The sequence below is a fragment of the Chlorocebus sabaeus genome, chromosome 10 (assembly GCF_047675955.1).
Source record: "Chlorocebus sabaeus isolate Y175 chromosome 10, mChlSab1.0.hap1, whole genome shotgun sequence".
Taxonomy (NCBI): Eukaryota; Metazoa; Chordata; class Mammalia; order Primates; family Cercopithecidae; genus Chlorocebus; species Chlorocebus sabaeus.
The window spans coordinates 110,346,167-110,365,448 of NC_132913.1; the positions used below are offsets into that span (position 1 = coordinate 110,346,167).

The window sequence follows — 19,282 nt, forward strand, 5'->3', positions numbered from 1 at the left end:
CCAGGTTCAAACAATTCTCCTCGCTCGGCCTCCCAAGTAGCTGGGATTACAGGTGCCCACCATCATGCATAGCTAATTTTTTGTGTTTTTAGTAGAGGCAGGGTTGTGCCATGTTGGCCAGGCTTGTCTCAAACTCCTGACCTCAGGTGATCCACCCACCTTGGCCTCCTAAAGTGTTGGGATTACAGGGATGAGCCATCACTCCTGGACAAATTCTCCTTTTTGAATAAGGAAATTCAATTTGGATCTCTGTCGCTTGCAACCTAAAGAGTATTTATTAATATAGAAATCAGAATAGTCGACACATATAGAAAAAATGTGAATACAGATGTTCTGTGATCATGTGACATGGATGTGCTTCCTTCCATCCAAATCATCTCAGTCACCAAGTCACCCAGTGACTCTCTGGGCATGTAGTACAGGAAGGGAGTGGTAATCTCAAACTACTTTAACTGTAGCCCGCTTACATGGAGCACACCTACTCCCCATTCCATTCACATATTCCAAAAAAAAAAAAAGGGTTTTCCAAATGTATTTTGTTTTACATTTTTAATTACTAAGCAAAACATGAATACATTCTTGTTTGAAACGTTATAGATAAAGGAGACAGTCCCCTGACTTTTACTTGACCATTCCCTTCCAGAGGTCTCCCTGCATCCAGCTAGTAGCCTTTAAAACCTTGTAACTCAGTGTAGGAGCATATAGAAATATAGAGGTTTGTGTCACCTGGTGGCTGTGCAGGTGATGGTGACAGTGATTATGTAGGTGCTGCCCACATACACAGCAAGAGTAAAGTTGAATTAAAACGTCCCAGCTGCAGAAGACACTTCCTATCTTACTCCATCATCCAACCCCAGAGATATCTGAAACCGACCTCTCTTTTAAATCCCTTCTGTGTATTTAGAAACCCTCTCTAAAAGTCTGCTATTTAAAACTTCCTTGGGAAGGGGAGGATAAGCGAAATATAATTTTTCTCATATTTTCTTTCACTCATGAAAAATAATTATATAGGTAATATATGAATATGTGCTTAATTTAAAAGATTAAAAAAGACAGAAATACATGGAACAAAAGCTAAAAACCTGCTCTCATTTCACAATCTCAGTTCACCATTTCCTCCTCTTCCCATTATACGGCATTCTTTTTCTTTTCTTTTCTTTTCCTTTCTTTTTTTTTTTTTTTTAATATTTTACCGTAAGTTCTGGGATACATATGCGGAATGCGTGGGTTTGTTACATAGGTATACATGTACCAAGGTGGTTTGCTGCACCTGCCAACTCCTCAACGAGGTTTTAAGCCTCACACGCATTAGGTATATGTTATATGGCATACTTTTCTAGTCCTTTTTCTATTATGGTGGTGCAAAAGTAATTGCGGTTTACACCAACCTAATATGTATTTTTATTTTATATATGTAATGCAGCAATAATGTAATGCAGCAATATATTTCAGAAACTTTTTCAAGTCTGTGTCACAAGATGAAAAGATTAAGCTATGAGAAACAGCGAACATGCCGTTTGGTAATGATGTACAGGATGGGCAAGTTTTGAAGGGCGGGGAAGGGTTAGGAATGGTTGTACCCAAGCCTAAATAGGGAAGACTGGGCTGGGCCGGGTGGTGTGTTGAACATTCGTATGGGTGGAGGAACTCAGTGGGGCTGTGTCAAAAGCAAAGCTCACTGACTTTCCCATTTTTCCAGACCAGCTTGTCAAATCTTGTGCCTGGGAGGATGGCTATGTTAGTGGCAATAATGGAGCTCTAATTGTATTCCTAATTTCTATTAAAATTCAGGGTTTTTTTTCTTTCTTTCTTTTACCACAATGCTTACTGTTCCTTTTTTTTTCAGATAAATCAAGGTAAATACCTTTTTCCTCCCTATGTGGTAATTTCATAAATTGAATCTTTGAAGAACTGTTCTTGTGTCGAGTTCTCTTTTTTTTAATCTGGAAGAAATTTCCTCTTCCCTGTGCTCCACTTCCTTCTTAACTTCTTCATCTTCCTCCTCTTTCTTTCTTTTTTTTTTTTTTTTTGAGACAGAAGTTCGCTCTGTTACCCAGGCTGGAGTGCAATGGCACCATCTCGGCTCACCACAACCTCCACCTCCCGGGATCAAGCAATCCACCTGCCTCAGCCTTCCGAGTAGCTAGGATTACAGGCATGTGCCACCACGCCTAGCTACTTTTTGTATTTTTAGTAGAGACGAGGTTTCACCATGTTGGCCAGGCTGGTCTCGAGGTCCTGACCTCAAGTGATCCGCCTGCCTCGGCCTCCCAAAGTGCTGGGATTACAGGTATAAGCCACTGCGCCTGGCCCTAATTTAGGCTCGATCTTATGATTACTTATCTAACATGCCAACTGTTTCACGCTGAAGTTCATAGAATGTTGAATACACTTCCAAGAGACTGGAGTATATGGGCTTTGGTGTGATATAAAATATACCACCAGATGGCTGGGCGCAAGACTTTGCCTCAGGAAAAAAAAAAAGGAAAGAAAAAAAGAAAAAAAATATATATCACCAGGATGACTGACTATACTGCCCTTTTTTCTGGAAAGTAATGTAGTGCCAGGGAGAAAATGATGGGCCATAGAAAGTTAGACAGGCCTGGGTGTATATCCAGGTTATTCCACTCACTAGTTTCAAGATCTCAAGAAAGTACCTCACAGGTCTCAGTGCTTCATTCTGTAAAACAGGGAGATGCCTGCTGGGGTAGTTGTCAGATTAAAAAGAAAATTGTATATATAACACTGATTCAATAAATGAGTACTTCTACTAATTCTAGGAGATAAAACACAAAGGCAATAAATGAGTACTATTTTCCCATCCTAGCATTTTGATTTTGAGAATAGTCTATGGAAATTTTATACTACTCACCAAGTCAGCCAAGGCAGAAAAGGAGAGAGAAATTCAGTCAGATGATCTGTCTAAAAGAAAACACTGCTTTATGATTCTCTTTTGCTGTATTCACTCAGAAACCTGAGCTTGCATGACCTAGTGCAGGAAGAAAAGGAAGCTCTAGAAATATGATTCCTGCTTTACAGAAACAGGATGATCGAATATCTGCAAAACACATACAGGAACCAGCATAATGTCTTACTAAATGTTTGTTCAGTAAAGACATAACCACAATTTCACAATAGTAACAAGCTACTTTTCTAAGTGTCAATGAATTTCCTTTTAACATTCTTTCATTTTCCTGTTTGTATATATCAGGAAGTTTGAGTTATGAATGACCTCAAACTAGCTTAAGTAAATGTAGGCACACACATACCCTTCCACAGAGTATACTGAATCATGTTATGGGAAATAATAGGGGTGGTGTTGACCTTAAGCACTACTAGATTTGGGGATCCACATCCCCATCTCTTTGCTGGGCTCCACTCTCTGCTTGTTGGCCAGATGGCTTCTAAGAGAGAATAGATAAGAATTCAGTAAACTTGCAGCTTGGATATTCCAAATCAGTCTCCCAGGATACAGATGTAAAATGCCAGGGATGAACTCTAATTGGTCTTCCCTGGACCATCTGACCACTCTTTGAACCAATACCTGTGGTAAGAGGAGAGGGGATGTTTTGATTGGCAGGTTGGTTTCTGTACCCTCTGTGGCTAATGTGGATGACGTTTGATGACCTGCAGTTCCACTAGAAACACACAGAATTGGGAGGGTTGTTTTCCAAAGGTAAGAGATAGCTTTTAATATAAAAAGTAGGAGGGGGTTGCTGGGCAGACAATACAACCAGAGGTCCATGCTGGAGATAATCTTTTATAAATGATCGATTAGAGTTTTGAAATTTTACGTATCACATTCTTTATTCCCTAGGAGAGTGTGTTTTTCACATGATTACTCCTGGTAAATGTGTCCTAACGTTTTGAGGGAAATTATTATTTTTTAGAGTTGCTTTAATAGTGGTAATAGGGAGGGCTATGATGAGGTATCTCAGCAAAACCAAAAAATTCTCACTAATTGTTAATTTGGTGGTTTTCTTTCTGTACTTGCTAAAAGTAGCTGATTCAGAAGTAGATAGATGAGAATTTGTGATTTTTGTAGTTAAAATGAATGTGTGATGAATTACTTTGATTTTTTTGACTTAATCCCACTGATATAAAGTGAGACTGGGAAGCATGTGACTTTGTTGCATACTCATTGTCATCACTCAGTTTAGTTCCATGAGAGGGTGGGAGTAGGGAAGGTTGTCTTTAAGGTTAGGTGACACTTTGGAATAAACCTGGCTTTTTTTTTTTTTTTCTTTTGAGACGGAATGTCATTTTGTCACCCAGGCTGGAGTGCAGTGGCACGATCTCGACTCACTGAAACCTCTGCCTCCCAGGCTCAAACCATTCTCCTGCCTCAGCCTCCATAGTAGCTGGGATTACAGGCATGCACCACCATGCCCGGGTAATTTTTGTATTGTTAGTAGAGACGGGGTTTCACCATGTTGGCCAGGCTGGTCTCGAACTCCTGACCTCAAGTGATCTGCCCTCCATGGCCTCTAAACTTGGTTCTTTAAAACAGCTAAATATATACGTATATATATATATATGTATATATATATTTTTTTGCTTAGCCCAGATGCTCAGGGACTGGCAGGAGCTCCTGCTTTTTGGATGAGTAGCAAACAACTGGTATAAACATCAGGTCTGTCTTCCCACCGCTCTTCCCCGAGCCTTTCCTCCATCTACGTGCAGAAAGCTCCATGAGGTTCCTGTTCCACATGCCAAGGCACTAGAAATCAGCGCTCCTGTATCTGTTCTCTGGGCCAATCGTTTTCTTCTCTCTGTGCCTGGCTCTAAAGTAAGCAGCGAATATATCCACGTTTGGTGGTAAAAGGAACTGACAACAATGTTGAGTCAGTGCTTCTCAAACCTTAATGTGCGCATGAGTCATTTGGCTAAACTCTTGTGAAAATGCAGATTCTGATTCAGTAGATCTGGGCATAGCTCTGTAGATCTGGGCTTGAGACTCCACACTTCTAGCAACTCCTAAGTATGGCTGCTGCTACTCCTGGCCCATGAAACACATTTTAAGTAACACAGCAGTAAAGTCACAGGATTTCCCATATTTTAAGTAAAGCTGTTTTGTACCTAGGTGAGGTAAATAGGCACTCTCGGTAGACTTCTAGTTAATCCTTTGATACTTCCACAATTTACGCAAGTTTGAGAAATATGCTCTTAAGCAAAGTATGATGACATAATGAATACAAGAGTGTTGTGGTTTAATATATAAAACATAAATATATATATATTTATATATAAAAATATAAATATAAAATACAAAACATAAATATAAAACAGAAAATACATAAAACATAAAATATACAACATATAAAATGTTTTCATATTTGTGTATGAGTCCTAGAAATGTTCCCCAAGATCATTAGAGATTCAGTAAAAACAAGAATAAATTACTAGCAAGATGCATACTAATAACCTTTACAAGGAGTTTATTTTTAAAACATTGGTTGTGATGGCATGGTCTTGCTTCATTAAAAATTTCTAGACTGGAAACTCTCCTTATAATGGTAAGAAAAATATAAATGATAAAAAGCTTTTCTGTTTTTTTGAGACAGAGTCTCGTTCTTCTGCCCAGTTGGAGTGCAGTGGCACCATCTCGGCTCACTGCAACCTCTGCCTCCCGGGTTCAAGTGATTCTCCTGCCTCAGCCTCCCATGTAGCTGGGATTACAGGCACACACTACCAAACCTGGCTAATTTTCATATTTTTAGTAGAGACAGTGTTTCACCATGTTGGCTAGGCTGGTCTTGAACTCCTGACCTCAAAGGATCTGCCCGCCTTGGCCTCCCAAAGTGCTAGGATTACAGGTGTGAGCCACCGCACCCGGCCAATAAAGGTTTTCGACAGGCAAGATCTGAAAAAGCAAAAGAGAAAAATTAAAATGACTTACCTGTTTTGTCAGCACCTTTGCTGACAAATATTTTAAACATCCTTCCCCTCAAATGTACTAATTCAACAAACACACATTGAGTGCCCATTACACATCAGGCACGGTGCTAGGTGCTGGGATACAGTGGTGAGTGAAACAGACATGCTTTCTTGTTTTCATGCATCTTATAGTCTGGAACTGAGCTGATCAATACAGTAGCCTCTAGCCATATGTGGTGATTGAGCACTTGAAAGGTGGCTAGTCCAAATTGAGATGTGTTGTAAATGTAAAATAAACATGAGATTTAAAGGACTACCCCCGAAACCTCTGGCTTGGCTTCCAAATATTTTCATTGATATAGAGAAACCACAGCAGTTCCAGAGAAAAGAGAAGTAAGTTCATTAAGGAACTTCAAAAGAAATTAATATGAATGATTTTGGAGAACACTCAGGGACTGTTTATGTATTTCACAATTATATAAAGGCTCTTTATTAGAAAAATGTAAAAAAAAAACACTGCTCTATATTGTCACAAACTTATAAATCAAAGGGAGAAACAAAGAAGAGGACTTTCACTGGCCCTAAAGAAGAACTTGAACTATCTTCAGGTTCCGGGAAGTAGTATTTTCAGCACCCAATATATTGTGCCTTTCTTCAGCTACCCTACCTTTATCAAGAGGGCAGCGACTGTTGGTTGCTTACCCGATAACTCTTCTGCCCTTCACAGTTAGTAACAGCACCCAGATTTTATTTCAGATGCCTTTGTGTGCTTCTTATGCCTATGTTCTGGCTTCCTTAGTATGTGGTGATATTCTGACCAATGTGATGTAAGATGAGGTGTTGTGTTGAAAAAAAAAAGAAACTCTTTAAAGGAATTACTAGGAATTGCATCCCTTTTGCATTGTCCTCTTCTTTCTTTCTGATGCCTGGAACACAGATGTGATGGCTAAAACCCCAGCAGCCATTTTATGACTTTGGATATAGACATCGGACACTAGCAAGTCACACACGGAGACCGGAAGAACAAAAAGAGAGAAGCATCTCGGGTTGGGTCCCTGATGATTTCATGGAGTTTCCATACTGGCCCTAGATTACCAAGTTCCAGATTCCTTTTATGTAAAATAAAAATCTTTATGTATTTTATCTACTATTATTTTGCATTCTTAGTTACATACAACCAAACTTAATTCTAATGATCTTGGTTTTCTCTTTTTAATCAAACATATAAAGTCTATATTATAAAAGACTTAAGAAATAATACAGCTACAGCTATTTTGGAGAGAAAATGTTATTTCAGAAACTGCCTGAATTCAGGGTTCTTTACATATATACTGATAAAATAGAACGGCCCAAACAAATGGATAAATTTCAGGGAAGCTTTAGTAAGTATAATATAAAAGACTTTATATGCAGAGGTTCATACATAGAACAGCAAACAAACAAGCCCAACAATAGATTCAAAGAGACTTGTACACACACAAGAGTGTGCAGCTCATAAATGTCCACTTCCTTAACTGAGAATTATTATCAATCAAAATGAAACAGGAATAAAAAAGTATGCATTGCTACTTTGAAAAGCAAATGCATTTTTAGGATATTTTAATGACATTCTGATGTATAAGGGCTGGGAATAGACCCTTTCAATATATTTTACAATTGTCAGGTCCTTGGTTAAAATCTGGGTATTCTATCTTATTCTCCAAATGATGAAAAGGGGAAAAGTGCACTAAAAATAATCAAAGGGATAGAAAACAGGTCATTTTAGAAAGACTTTTTTAAAAAAAAGATTTGTCTACAAACAAATGGGAAAACATTCTGTACTCATGGGCTGGAAGAATCAATATTGTTAAAATGGCCATACCGCCCAAAGCAATCTACAGATTCAGTGCTATTGCTATCAAACTACCAATGTCATGTTTCACAGAACTATAAAAAACTAGTCTAAAATTCATGTGGAGCCAAAAAAGAGCCCAAACAGCTAAAAGAATCCTAAGCAAAACCAATAAGCCTGAAACCTCACTTTACCCAACTTCAAACTACACTACAAGGCTACAGTAATGAAACCATCATGATACTGGTACAAAAAAAGACACATAGACCAATGTAACAGAATAGAGAACCCAAAAATAAAGCCACACATCTATAATTATCTGATCTTTGACAAAGCTGGCAAAAATAAGCAATGGGGAAAGGACTCCCTAGTCACTAAATGGTGCTGAGATAACTGGCTATCTATACACAGAAAAATGAAACTGGACCCCTACTTATCACCATAGGCAAAAATCAAGTCAAGATAAATTAACAACTTAAATGTAAGACCTCAAACTGTAGAAATCCTAGAATAAAATCTAGGAAATACCATTTTGGACATCAGTCTTGACAAATAATTTATGGCTAAGCCCTCCAATCAATTGCAACAAACACAAAAATTAACAAGTGAGATCTAATTAAACCAAAAATCATCTGCACAGTAGAAGAAACTATCGACAGAGTAAACAGACAACCTACAGAACAGGAGTACTTGCAAACTATGCATCCAACAAAGGTCCAATATTCAGAGTCTGTAAGGAACTTAAAAAAATTTAAAAGCAAAAGACAAATAATCCCATTAAAAAGCGGGCAAAGTACGTGAACAGACACTTCTCAAAAAAAGACACACAAGCGGCCAACAAGCATATGAAAAAATGTTCATCATCACCAATCATTAGAGAGATGCAAATCAAAACCACAATGAAATACCATCTCATATCAGTCAGAATGACTATTAAAAAGTCAAAAAATAACAGATGCTGGCAGGGCTGCAGAGAAAAAGGAAAGCTTTCACGATATTGGAGGGAATGTAAATTAGTTCAACTGCTATGGAAAGCAGTTTGGAGATTTCTCAAAGAACTACAAATGGACATGAAGAAGAGAACAATAGACACTGAGGATTATAGGAGGTGTGAGGGAGAGGGCAAGGGTTGAAAAACTAGCTGTTGGATACCGTGCTCATTGCCTGAGTGACAGGTGCAATTATACCCTAAACCTCAGCATTACACAATATACTCTTGTAACAAACCTGAACATGAATCTAAAATAAAAGTTAGAAAAAAAGTTTTGTCTAGCTTGGAAAATAAAAAGAAGACAAAGTATTTCATGCATGTGAAGAGTTATTTAAAGAAGGCTAGTCAGTTTTTAATCATTAAAGTAGAACAGAATCAAATTACCTTGGGTTGAAGAAGTTGCTTATTGAGAGCGTTGACAAAAATCTGGTGTCACTGAAAGTAGCAGAAGAATCTCGATCCCTAGAGATCTTTATAAATCCTGGAGAAGATGTAGGAGACATCCCACTGTGATGTCTCGCCCCGTGATCAACCATGAGCCTCACTCGTGAAGCTGAGAGCCTGTGTTGAAAAGAAGGACTTCCTAGAAAGACGGAGTGATGTTTGGCCACAGAAACTCTTAGAATTCTTCTCCTGATTCTTTCTTTGAAATTCAGTCACTGGAAAATTCCTTGAAATATATTCGGGGCTGGGCACAGTGGCTCACGCCTGTAATCTCAGCACTTTGGGAGGCCGAGGCAGGCGGATCACCTGAGGTCTGGAGTTTGAGACCAGCCTGACCAATATGGAGAAAACCTGTCTCTACTAAAAATACAAAATTAGCCGGGCATGGTGGCACATGTCTGTAATCCTAGCTACACGGGAGACTGAGGCAGGAGAATTGCTTGAACCCGGGAGGTGGAGGTTGCAGTGAGCCAAGATCGTGCCATTGCACTCCAGCCTGGACAACAAGAGCAAAATTCCGTCTCAAAAAAATACACACACACACACACACACACACACACACACACATAAAATATACATAAATTCCAGTTTTTTAACATAAGGAAAAACAGCAGCCACTGTTTTTCATTTTTATTTTTTATTATTTTTGAGACAGAGTCTTGCTCTGTTGTGCAGGCTGGACTAAAATGGCTGGATCTTGGCTCACCATAACCTCAGCCTCCTGGGTTCAAGCAATTCTCCTGCCTCAGCCTCCCAAGTAGCTGGGATTATAGGCATGCGCCACCAAGCTCAGCGAATTTTTGTATTTTTAGTAGAGACAGGATTTCACCATGTTGGGCCAGGCTGGTCTCAAACTCCTGATCTCAAATGTTGCACCTGCCTCGGCCTCCCAAAGTGCTGGCATTATAGGCATGAGCCACCGCGCCCAGCCTAGCAGCCACTGTTGATCGCCCACTTGTAGCAGAGGTTTTGGGTGCCCTGCACACATCCCCTTAGCGTTCCCATGTCTAGGATGTGCTGATGACACCTGTGAATCTCCACCTCAGTGCCTCTACCAGCACCTAAGCCATTGATTTGTTCTTTCTGGGATAGATCTATAACCTCGGCGTGAGTTTGTTTTTTCTGCCCACTGAGCCTTGCCAGTACCACAATCCGAGGGCTCACAAAATGTCTGATTTGCCATCATAGATTCCTACATAGCCTCGTTCTGGGAGTGAGGGCCCACTTTATGGCAGAGGAGCAGCAATGAGCATGGGACAGTGGGACCTATGGGCTCTACCAAGTGCCTCATCACTGAGAAGTACCACCCGATGGAACCCTTAGAATCCTGTTAAAAACCAAGCAAAGGAGCCAGCTTGAGGATGATATTCTATTGGAGTGGAGTCTTGTCCTTCAAAATGTGGCATATATAGTACTTTGAACCAAAGGTCAAATGTTACTGTGTCTCTAGTAGCTAGAATACCCTCCCCAGACCCTAATAGTTGATCTATGACTGAGATAGATTTATCAAGGTAATTTCATTTGCCAGTGATTGGTTTAGGGGAAATGAGTTGAGTGCATCTTGGAAACATGTAGCTGTTCAATAAACCCATCCTGGTATGTAAGGAGAAACTGCTTTTCTCTTCTGGCTTTAGACGTGTTGTGTAAGATAACATTTGGAGCAGTGGCAGCCATCTTATCACCATGAGGAGAGAGACAACACAGAGACTGAGAATGGTAGACTGAGCAGAGAGACAGGAGGAGCTGGGTCCTTGATGACATCATTGAGCCTTTAAAGCTGCCCTAGGGCTGGGAGTGGTGGCTCACACCTGTAATCACAGCACTTTGGGAGGCTGAAGTGAGTGGATCACCTGAGGTCAGGAGTTCAAGACCAGCCTGGCTCATATGGCGAAACCCCATCTCTACAAAAAACACAAAAATTCGCTGGGCATGGTGGTGCACGCCTGCGGTCCCAGCTACTTGGGAGGCTGAGGCAGGAGAATTGCTTGAGCCCGGGAGGCGAAGGTTGCATTGAGCCGAGACTGTGCCACTGCACTCCAGCCTGGGAGATGGGAATAAACCCTGTCTCAAACAAAAACGAAACAAACAAACAAACAAAAAACCCCAAAAGCAGCCTTGGAACTGCTTTCCTCTGGACATTTTGTAAAGTTAAACAACAGATGGTTTTATCGTTTAAGCCACTTTTAGTCCAAAATGGGTAATTTCAGGTGATAGTGATATTCATGTCAGATGTTGCTAGTTAGGCTTTCCCGCATGTATCCCTTCCCATGGCTTCCTTTGTGCTGATAGTATCTCCTTTCCATTCCAGAAGCCCAAAATGCCTCTTAACACTTTTCCAGCCTCCTTTACAGGTAAGATATGGATGTGTGACTCAGTTCCTGGCAATGAGATTTGTGGAGGGGCCTGTCGTGAGTCTTCTGAGAAAGGATTTCCTCCTTAATAAAAAGTGGCATTTAGGGAACATGCCCTTGTTCTTTGGCCAGATGCTGCTGTGTGTTCATGAGATATATGAAACTGTGGCTCCCATCTGTGACTATGAGTGGACAGTCTAAGGATGAAACCAATATGCTGAGAATGACACAGGGAAGGCCCAGGTCCTCAATGATATGCAGAGTCCCTGAACTCACCTTGGACTTGCCCTGCCTCCTTAGTTCTTTTTATGTGACACAGTAAATGTCTTTTTTTTTTCTTTTTTTTTTTTTTTTGAGACAGAGTCTTACTCTATCGCCCAGGCTGGAGTGCACTGTCACAATCATAGCTCACTGCAGCCTCGAACTCCTGGACTCGAGCAACCCTCCTGCCTCAGCCTCCTAAGTGGTTGGTACTACAGGCATGAGCCCCCATGCCTGACTAATTTTTGTATTTTAAAATATTTATTTATTTACTTTGAGACGGAGTCTCACTCTGTCACCAGGCTGGAGTGCAGTGGCACAGTCTCGGCTCACTGCAACCTCCGCCTCCTAGGTTCAAGCAATTCTCCTGCCTCAGTCTCCTGAGTAGCTGGGACTACAGGCGTGCGCCACGAGCTAATTTTTGTATTTTTGTAGAGATGGAGTTTCGCTATGTTGGCCAGGATGGTCTCGATCTCTTGACCTTGTGACCTTGTGATCCACCCACCTCGGCCTCCTAAAGTGCTGGGATTACAGGTGTGAGCCACCATGCCTGGCCAATTTTTTTTTTTTTTTTTTTTTTTTTTTAAAGATGAGACTTCTCTGCATTGCCCAGGCTGGTCTTGAACTCCTGGCCTCAAGCAAACCTCCTACCTCAGCCTCCCAGAGTGTTGGGATTACAAGCATGAACCACTGCACCTGGACAATAAATGTCATTTTAAAAACTGTTTTTTGTTGAATGTTCTGCTTCTCGAAGCCAGAGTCATCTGAACTCAAACATATAGTATCATATGCCGCCTTAACTCCTATCTTCTGCCCCCAAAATTCACCAGAAGTGAAAGAACTAAAAGATTTCTGTTAAAATTTTAAACATTAGTTGGTCTTGGTATTGTACTATAATGATTATGGAAAGTGCTCATAGTATTTTATTATATAGTCACAGACTATTTCTGCCGCCCTTCACATGAAACAGATCATTAGGTATTCATAAGAATTATGAAGACATCTCTTCTCAATGTCCCTGTTATTTGGACAAATAGCAAAACTATAAAGGAACTGCCGTACTCCTATAGATGTTTTCATTCAGTTGGACATAAGAGTTTCTGAATTTAATTTTTATAAAAAGAAGGAAAATATAGCCAAATTCTGTAATTCTCAAAAGCTGTCAATAAAAATATATTGAAAACTTTTCAAGACAAAATCAATTGTACACATGACTTTTTTAAAATTAAAAAATAAAAAAATTAAAAATGTAGAAAGTAGAAATACTACAGGCATATCTGGTTTTATTGCACTTTGCTTTATTGTGTCTTTTACAAATTGGAGGTATATTAGTCTGTTCTCACACTGCTAATAAAGATATACCCAAGACTGGGTAATTTGTGAAGAAAAAGAGGTGGCCTGGCTCGGTGGCTCAAGCTTGCAATCCCAGCACTTTTGGAGACTGAGGCAGGTATATCACGAGGTCAGGAGTTTGATACCAGCCTGATCAACATGATGAAACCCTGTCTCTACTAAAAATACAAAAATTAGCTGGATGTGGTGACAGGCACCTGTATTCCCAGCTACTCAGAGGCTGATGCAGGAAAATTGCTTGAACCCGGGAGATGGAGATTGGAGTGAGCCGAGATCACGCTACTGCACTCCAGCCTGGGGGACAGAGCAAGACTCTGTCTCAAAAGAAAAAAAAAAAAGGAAAAAAAAGAAAAAGAAAAAGAGGTTTAATGGACTCACAGTCACTGGGGAGGCCTCACAATCATGGTGAAAGGCGAAGGAGGAGCAAAGTCACGTCATACATGGTGGCAGGCATGAGAGCATGTGCAGGGGAACTCCCCTTAATAAAACCATCAGATCTCATGAGACTTAATCACTATTACAAGAACAGCACAGGAAAAACCTGCCCCCATGATTCATTTACCTCCCACTGGGTCCCTCCCACGTCATGTGGGGACTATAGGAGCTACAATTCAAGATGAGATTTGAGTGGGGACACAGCCAAACCATATCAGGTTTGTGGCAACCTTGTATTGAGTAACTCTATGGGCACCATTGTTCTGATAGCATCAGCTCACTTTGTGTTTCTGTGTCAAATTTTGGTAATCCTTGCAATATTTCAAACTTTTTTCATTTTTTTAATATCTGTTATGGTGACCTGTGATCAGTGATCTTTGTTGTTACTATTGTAATTGTTTTGTGGCACCCTGATCTGAAGTATGCCTATATAAGACGGTGAACTTCATTGTTAAATGTGTGTGTTCTGATTCCTCTAATGACCTCCCCTCCCCAACCCCAGTCCCCACCCTCTCCCTCTCCCTGGGCCTGTCTATCCCCTGACACACAGGGATATTGAAACTAGGCCAGTTAATAACCCTACAATGGCCTCTAGGTATTCGAGTGAAAGGAAGAGTCACACATCTCTCACTTTAAATCAAAAGCTAGAAATGGTTATGCCTAGTGAGGAAAGCATGTTCAAAAGCCCAGACAGCCTGAAAGCTAGGCTTCTTGTGCCAAGCCGTTAGCCAAAGTGTGAATACAAAGGAAAAGTTCTTGAGGAAAATTAAAAGTGCTACTCTAGTGAATGCTTAAGAAAGCTAAATACCCTTAGCGATGATATGGAGACACTTTTAGTTATCTGGATATAAGATCAAACCAGCCATAACATTCTCTTAAACCGAAGTTTATTCCAGAGCAAGGTGTAGCTCTCTTGGATTCTGTGAAGGCTGAGAGAGATGAAGAAGCTGCAGAAGAAAAGTTTGGTGCTAGCAGAGTTTGGTTCATGAGGTTTAAGAAAAGAAGTCATGTCTATAACATAAAAGTGCGAGATGAAGCAGCAAGTGCTGATGCAGAAGCTGCAGCAAGTTTTCTGGAAGATCCAGCTAGGATTGTTGATGAAAGTGGCTACGCTGAACAACAGATTTCCAAGGTAGACAAAGCAATCTTATATTACAAGAGGATGCCATCTAAGATTTTCATAGGTAGAGAGGAGAAGTCAATGCGTGGCTTCAAAGCTTTGAAGGACAGGCTGACTCTCTTGTTAGGGGCTATTGCAGCTGGTGATTTTAAGTTGAAGCCAACGCTTATTTACCATTCTGAAAATCCTAGGGTCCTTAAGAATTATGCTAAACTTACTTTGCTTGTGCTTTATAAATGAAATAACAAAGCCTAGATGACAGCTCATCTGTTTTCAGCATGGTTTATCAAACAGTTTAAGCACATTTTTGGGAGTATTGTTCAGAAGATATGATTACTTTCAAAATATTACTACTATTGACAATGCACCTGGTCACCCAAGAAGTCTGATGAAGCTGTATGAGGAGATTAATGTTGTTTTCATGCCTGCTAACACAACATTCATTCTGCAGCCCATGGATTAACGACTAGTTTCGATATTCAAGTCATTTAAGAAATTTTATGGGGCTATGGCTGCCATAGTGATTCCTCTGATAGACCTGGGTCAATTTTTTTGGTTTTTGAGACAGAGTCCCGCTCTGTCACCCAGGCTGGAGTGCAGTGGCGCGATCTCCGCTCACTGCAAGCTCCACCTCCCGGGTTCACACCATTCTCCTGCCTCAGCCTCCCGAATAGCTGGGACTACAGGTGCCCGCCACCATACCCAGCAAATTTTTTTGTATTTTTAGTAGAGATGGGGTTTCACTGTGTTAGCCAGGATGGTCTCGATCTCCTGACCTTGTGATCCGCCTGCCTTGGCCTCCCAAAGTGCTGGGATTATAGGCGTGAGCCACCATGCCCAGCAGACCTGAGTAAAGTAAATTGAAAACTTTCTGGAAGGGATTCACCATTCTAGATCCCACTAAGGACATTCACAATTCATGGGAGGAGGTCAAAATACTGACATAATAGGACTTTAGAAGAAACTGATTCTAACTCTCATGGTTTACTTTGAGGGGTTTGAGACTTCAGTGGAGAAAATACCTGTAGATATGTTAGAAATACCAAGAGAACTAGAATTAGAAGTAGAGACTGAAGATGTGTCTGAATTGCCATGTCTCATGATAAAACTTGAATGGATGAAGAGTTGCTTCATATGAATAAACAAAGTGGTCTTTCAAGATATAATCTCCTCCTGTTGAAGATGCTGTGAACATTGTTAAAATGACAAGAAAGGATTTAGAATATTACGTAAACTTAGTGGATAAAGCAGTGGCAAGGTTTGAGAGGATTTTTTTTATTTTTTATTTTTTTGAGATGGAGTCTCGCTTTGTTGCCCAGGCTGGAGTGCAGTGGCGTGATCTCAGCTCACCACAACCTCCGCCTCCCAGATTCAAGCGATTCTCCTGCCTCAGCCTCCCGAGTAGCTGGGACTCCAGGTGTGCACCACCATGCCCAGCTAATTTTTGTAGTTTTAGTAGAGATGGGGTTTCACTATGTTGGCCAGGCTGGTCTCGAACTCCCGACCTCGTGATCAGCCCACCTCGGCTTCCCAAAGTGCTGGGATTACAGGCGTGAGCCACTGTGCACGGCGATTTGAAAGAATTGACTCCAATTCTGAAAGAATTTTAACGTGGGTAAAATGCTATTAAGCAGCATTGCATGCTACAGAGAAATTTTGAAAGGAAGAGTCAACCTATGATGCAAACTTCATTGTAGTCTATTTTAAGGAATTGTTACAGCCATCCCCACCTTCAGCAACCATCACCCTGATCAGTTAGCAGCCATCAACCCTGAGACGAGACCCTCCTCCAGCAAAAAAATATTACAACTTGCTGAAGACTCAGATGATCGCTAGCATTTTTTTGCAATAAAGTATTTTTAAATTAAGATATGTACATTGTTTTGTTAAATATAATGCTATTGCACGCTTTATAGTATGAACATAACATTTTTTTTTTGTTTTTTGAGATGGAGTTTCACTCTTGTTGTCCGGGCTGGAGTGCAATGGCATGATCTTGGCTCATTGAAACCTTCACCTCCTGGGTTCAAGCGATTCTCCTGTCTCAGCCTTCCGAGTAGTTGGGATTACAGGCACATGCCACCACGCCCGGCTAATTTTTGTATTTTTAGTAGAGACAGGGTTTCACCATATTGATCAGGTTGGTCTTGAACTCCTGACCTCTGGTGATCCGCCTGCCTTGGCTTCCCAAAGTGTTGGGATTACAGGCATGAGCCACCATGCCCGGCGAACATAACTTTTATATTTACTGGGAAACCAAACTATTCATGTGACTCACTTAATTTTGATATTCCCTTTAAGTGTCAGTGGTCTGCAACCAAACCCACAATATCTCTGAAGTATCTCTATATATTTCTACTTAGCTTAAGCGTTAAACAGCAAACAAGATGAGAATTTAGAATTTTAATTCCCAGGACTATTTTCTTTTAAATATAGGTCCATATCCATAATATATATGTTCCATAATAGAGAGATAATGAAGAAAGATATTGTTGGAATTCTTCTAGTCTGTTTTAGGCTTATGGATAGCTAAAAAGGTTCAATGTTAGTTTTCTTCTCTTGGAAGAAAACCAGTATTTTCTAGAGGATTTCGTGGTTCTGGAAGTACCACTTCTAAAGCCTGCTTCTCTCTGCAGAGCTGCGAATGTCTTTTCAGATAAGAAATTCTGCATTCTACTTATCTTCAGGATGTATTCTTTGATAAGGTTTCAACAGATTAATGAGCAACTGAACTGCCATATTTTGAAATGGGAGAACAGTTTGCCTGAGTCAGGTATCCATCCCTTCAGGTTCTCAGTTGGCCCTGGGCCCACGGTGAGTGAGCTCTCTGCTTGGTGCATCATCGCTCCACCTAGTTCAAGTTCTGGCGGCTTCCTGATTTTGAGATTCTCTTGGGAAATGAGCCCCTGCTTTAGCCTGAGGCTGGCTCAGGAAGGCAACCTTTCACCTACTTAAGGAAAAGTTCACAGGCAAACTAAACAATATGTTGGGTTAAAAAAAAAGAGACCAATCCTACTATTATTGGATTAATGAAAGTCTTCTCTCTTATAGTACATGCAGTTGTACTACATGTAATCATTTGTGTTTTGGGGTGTGTGTGCATGTGTGAGTGTGCGTGTGTGTTTTTTGTCTGTGGGGAGGCAGTCTACCTGCACTGGATGCTTTCTTTTCCTTGTTTAGTGTCTAAAACGAGAAACAATGGCGAACTCCTTAAAATACAGAAACACTGGATTCCTAAGAACGTTCAAAAACAGTAATTTGGAGTAAACTTTATTTTTTGAAAAGAAATAGCAAATTTGCATGGTGAGTGAGTGCATTCAGGGGAAAATGGGTTATATGCAAGGTTAAGTGAGGCCAAAACAATAGAAATGATAATGGATAAGCTTTGAGTTTTTGAGACTCTTCTTGCCCCAGGCAGTTCCAAAAGCCATTTTATTTGGCAGGATTTGACAGTAATTTGTGCAAGAACAGGATAACTAATCCAGTTAAAAACGAAAAAGAATATGCATTTCGTTTCATAATTTATATTGAAATTTATACAGTACAGCAGTAATTGTGCGTCTGTAATTTTTTTGTTTTTTTTTGGGGGGGGGGTTGTTTTTTTCCTGGAGGGACGCAGCTCCTGCAGACCCTGCTGGACTGGCCTCTCCTCCCACGTCCCTGCCGCAGATCCCCGCTCCCCTCCCCCACCCTCGGTTCGTCCTTCCCGGTCGACCCCGTTCCCGCCCCCGCCCCGCGCAGACTGCAGCCAGGTCCGGTCGGCGGCGGCTCCGCGGAATGACCCGTAGTAACCTCACCCCGCCCCGGGCCGCCAGCACCGCGCTCCCCGGCCCGAATTCGATAGGCCCAGCCCCGCACGCGCCACCGCCCGCGGGCCAATGGGCGGCAGCCTCTCTGCATATGCAACGAGTGCCGGCCGGGGGTGAGCGTCCCAGGCGGTTCCGCTCAACAGACGCTGCTCTGCCGGCGCCGGGCTGCGACACTGCCGTTGTCAACGCGGCCGGGACCGGGACGAGGAGGTGGCGGACGGGGTCGCAGACGTTTGTCCCCTCGCAGTGCGGCCCCGACGGCTGCGCCAGGGTCCCTGGGCGGCGGCGCGGCGCGTGAACGCTCTGGGGCTCAGCCAGGCCTGCGTGGGCCCGAGGCCGGAGGAACCCGGACTCCGGCGTCGCGGTGAGTGCGGCGCGGGTTGTGGGAGCGGCGGGAACCGGTTGGCAGTGCGGCCTCCGCGTGCGGTTCGGCTGGGCCCCAGGGGCGCCCCAGCCTCGGGGCCCGGGACCCCGACGTCGGCGCCGCACCTGGCCGCTGGGTGTGCGCGCGGGCAGCCCGCGGCGCCGGGAGCAGTGGCGCGCAGGGTGGGAGGCGGCCCGCTGGGGTCCGGGAAGCGGCTGACGTGGGACCTCGGCCCTGAGCCCACGCGAGCTGGGAGCTGCAGAGCGAACGGCGTGGGGCGGCGCTGACCAGGCAAGGAGGATGCACTGCGTGCCTCCCGGCGCTGTGGGGCGGGGTGGGGAGGCCAGTCCCTTGAATTAGGGGGGCTTTGCCGCGGCCCCAGCAGTGAGGTGTCCGTGGGAGGAGACTCAGTCCTGCGATTTCGGAAAACCTTTGCTTGGCGGGGC

General features: G+C 42.2%; 1 protein-coding gene across 2 annotated transcripts in view; it reads left to right on the forward strand.

Annotated features, from left to right (window-relative positions):
* Window positions 1–18,613: 18,613 nt before the first annotated feature.
* Window positions 18,614–19,282, forward strand: part of ACSL3 (acyl-CoA synthetase long chain family member 3) — a 90,174-nt gene continuing 89,505 nt past the window's right edge. The window contains exon 1 of one of the 2 annotated variants that reach the window (XM_038001462.2): window positions 18,614–18,836. The gene's annotated coding sequence lies outside the window, so the exon portion shown is untranslated. The remainder of the gene's footprint in view (window positions 18,837–19,282) is intronic. The other variant, XM_038001463.2, reaches the window with a different exon arrangement.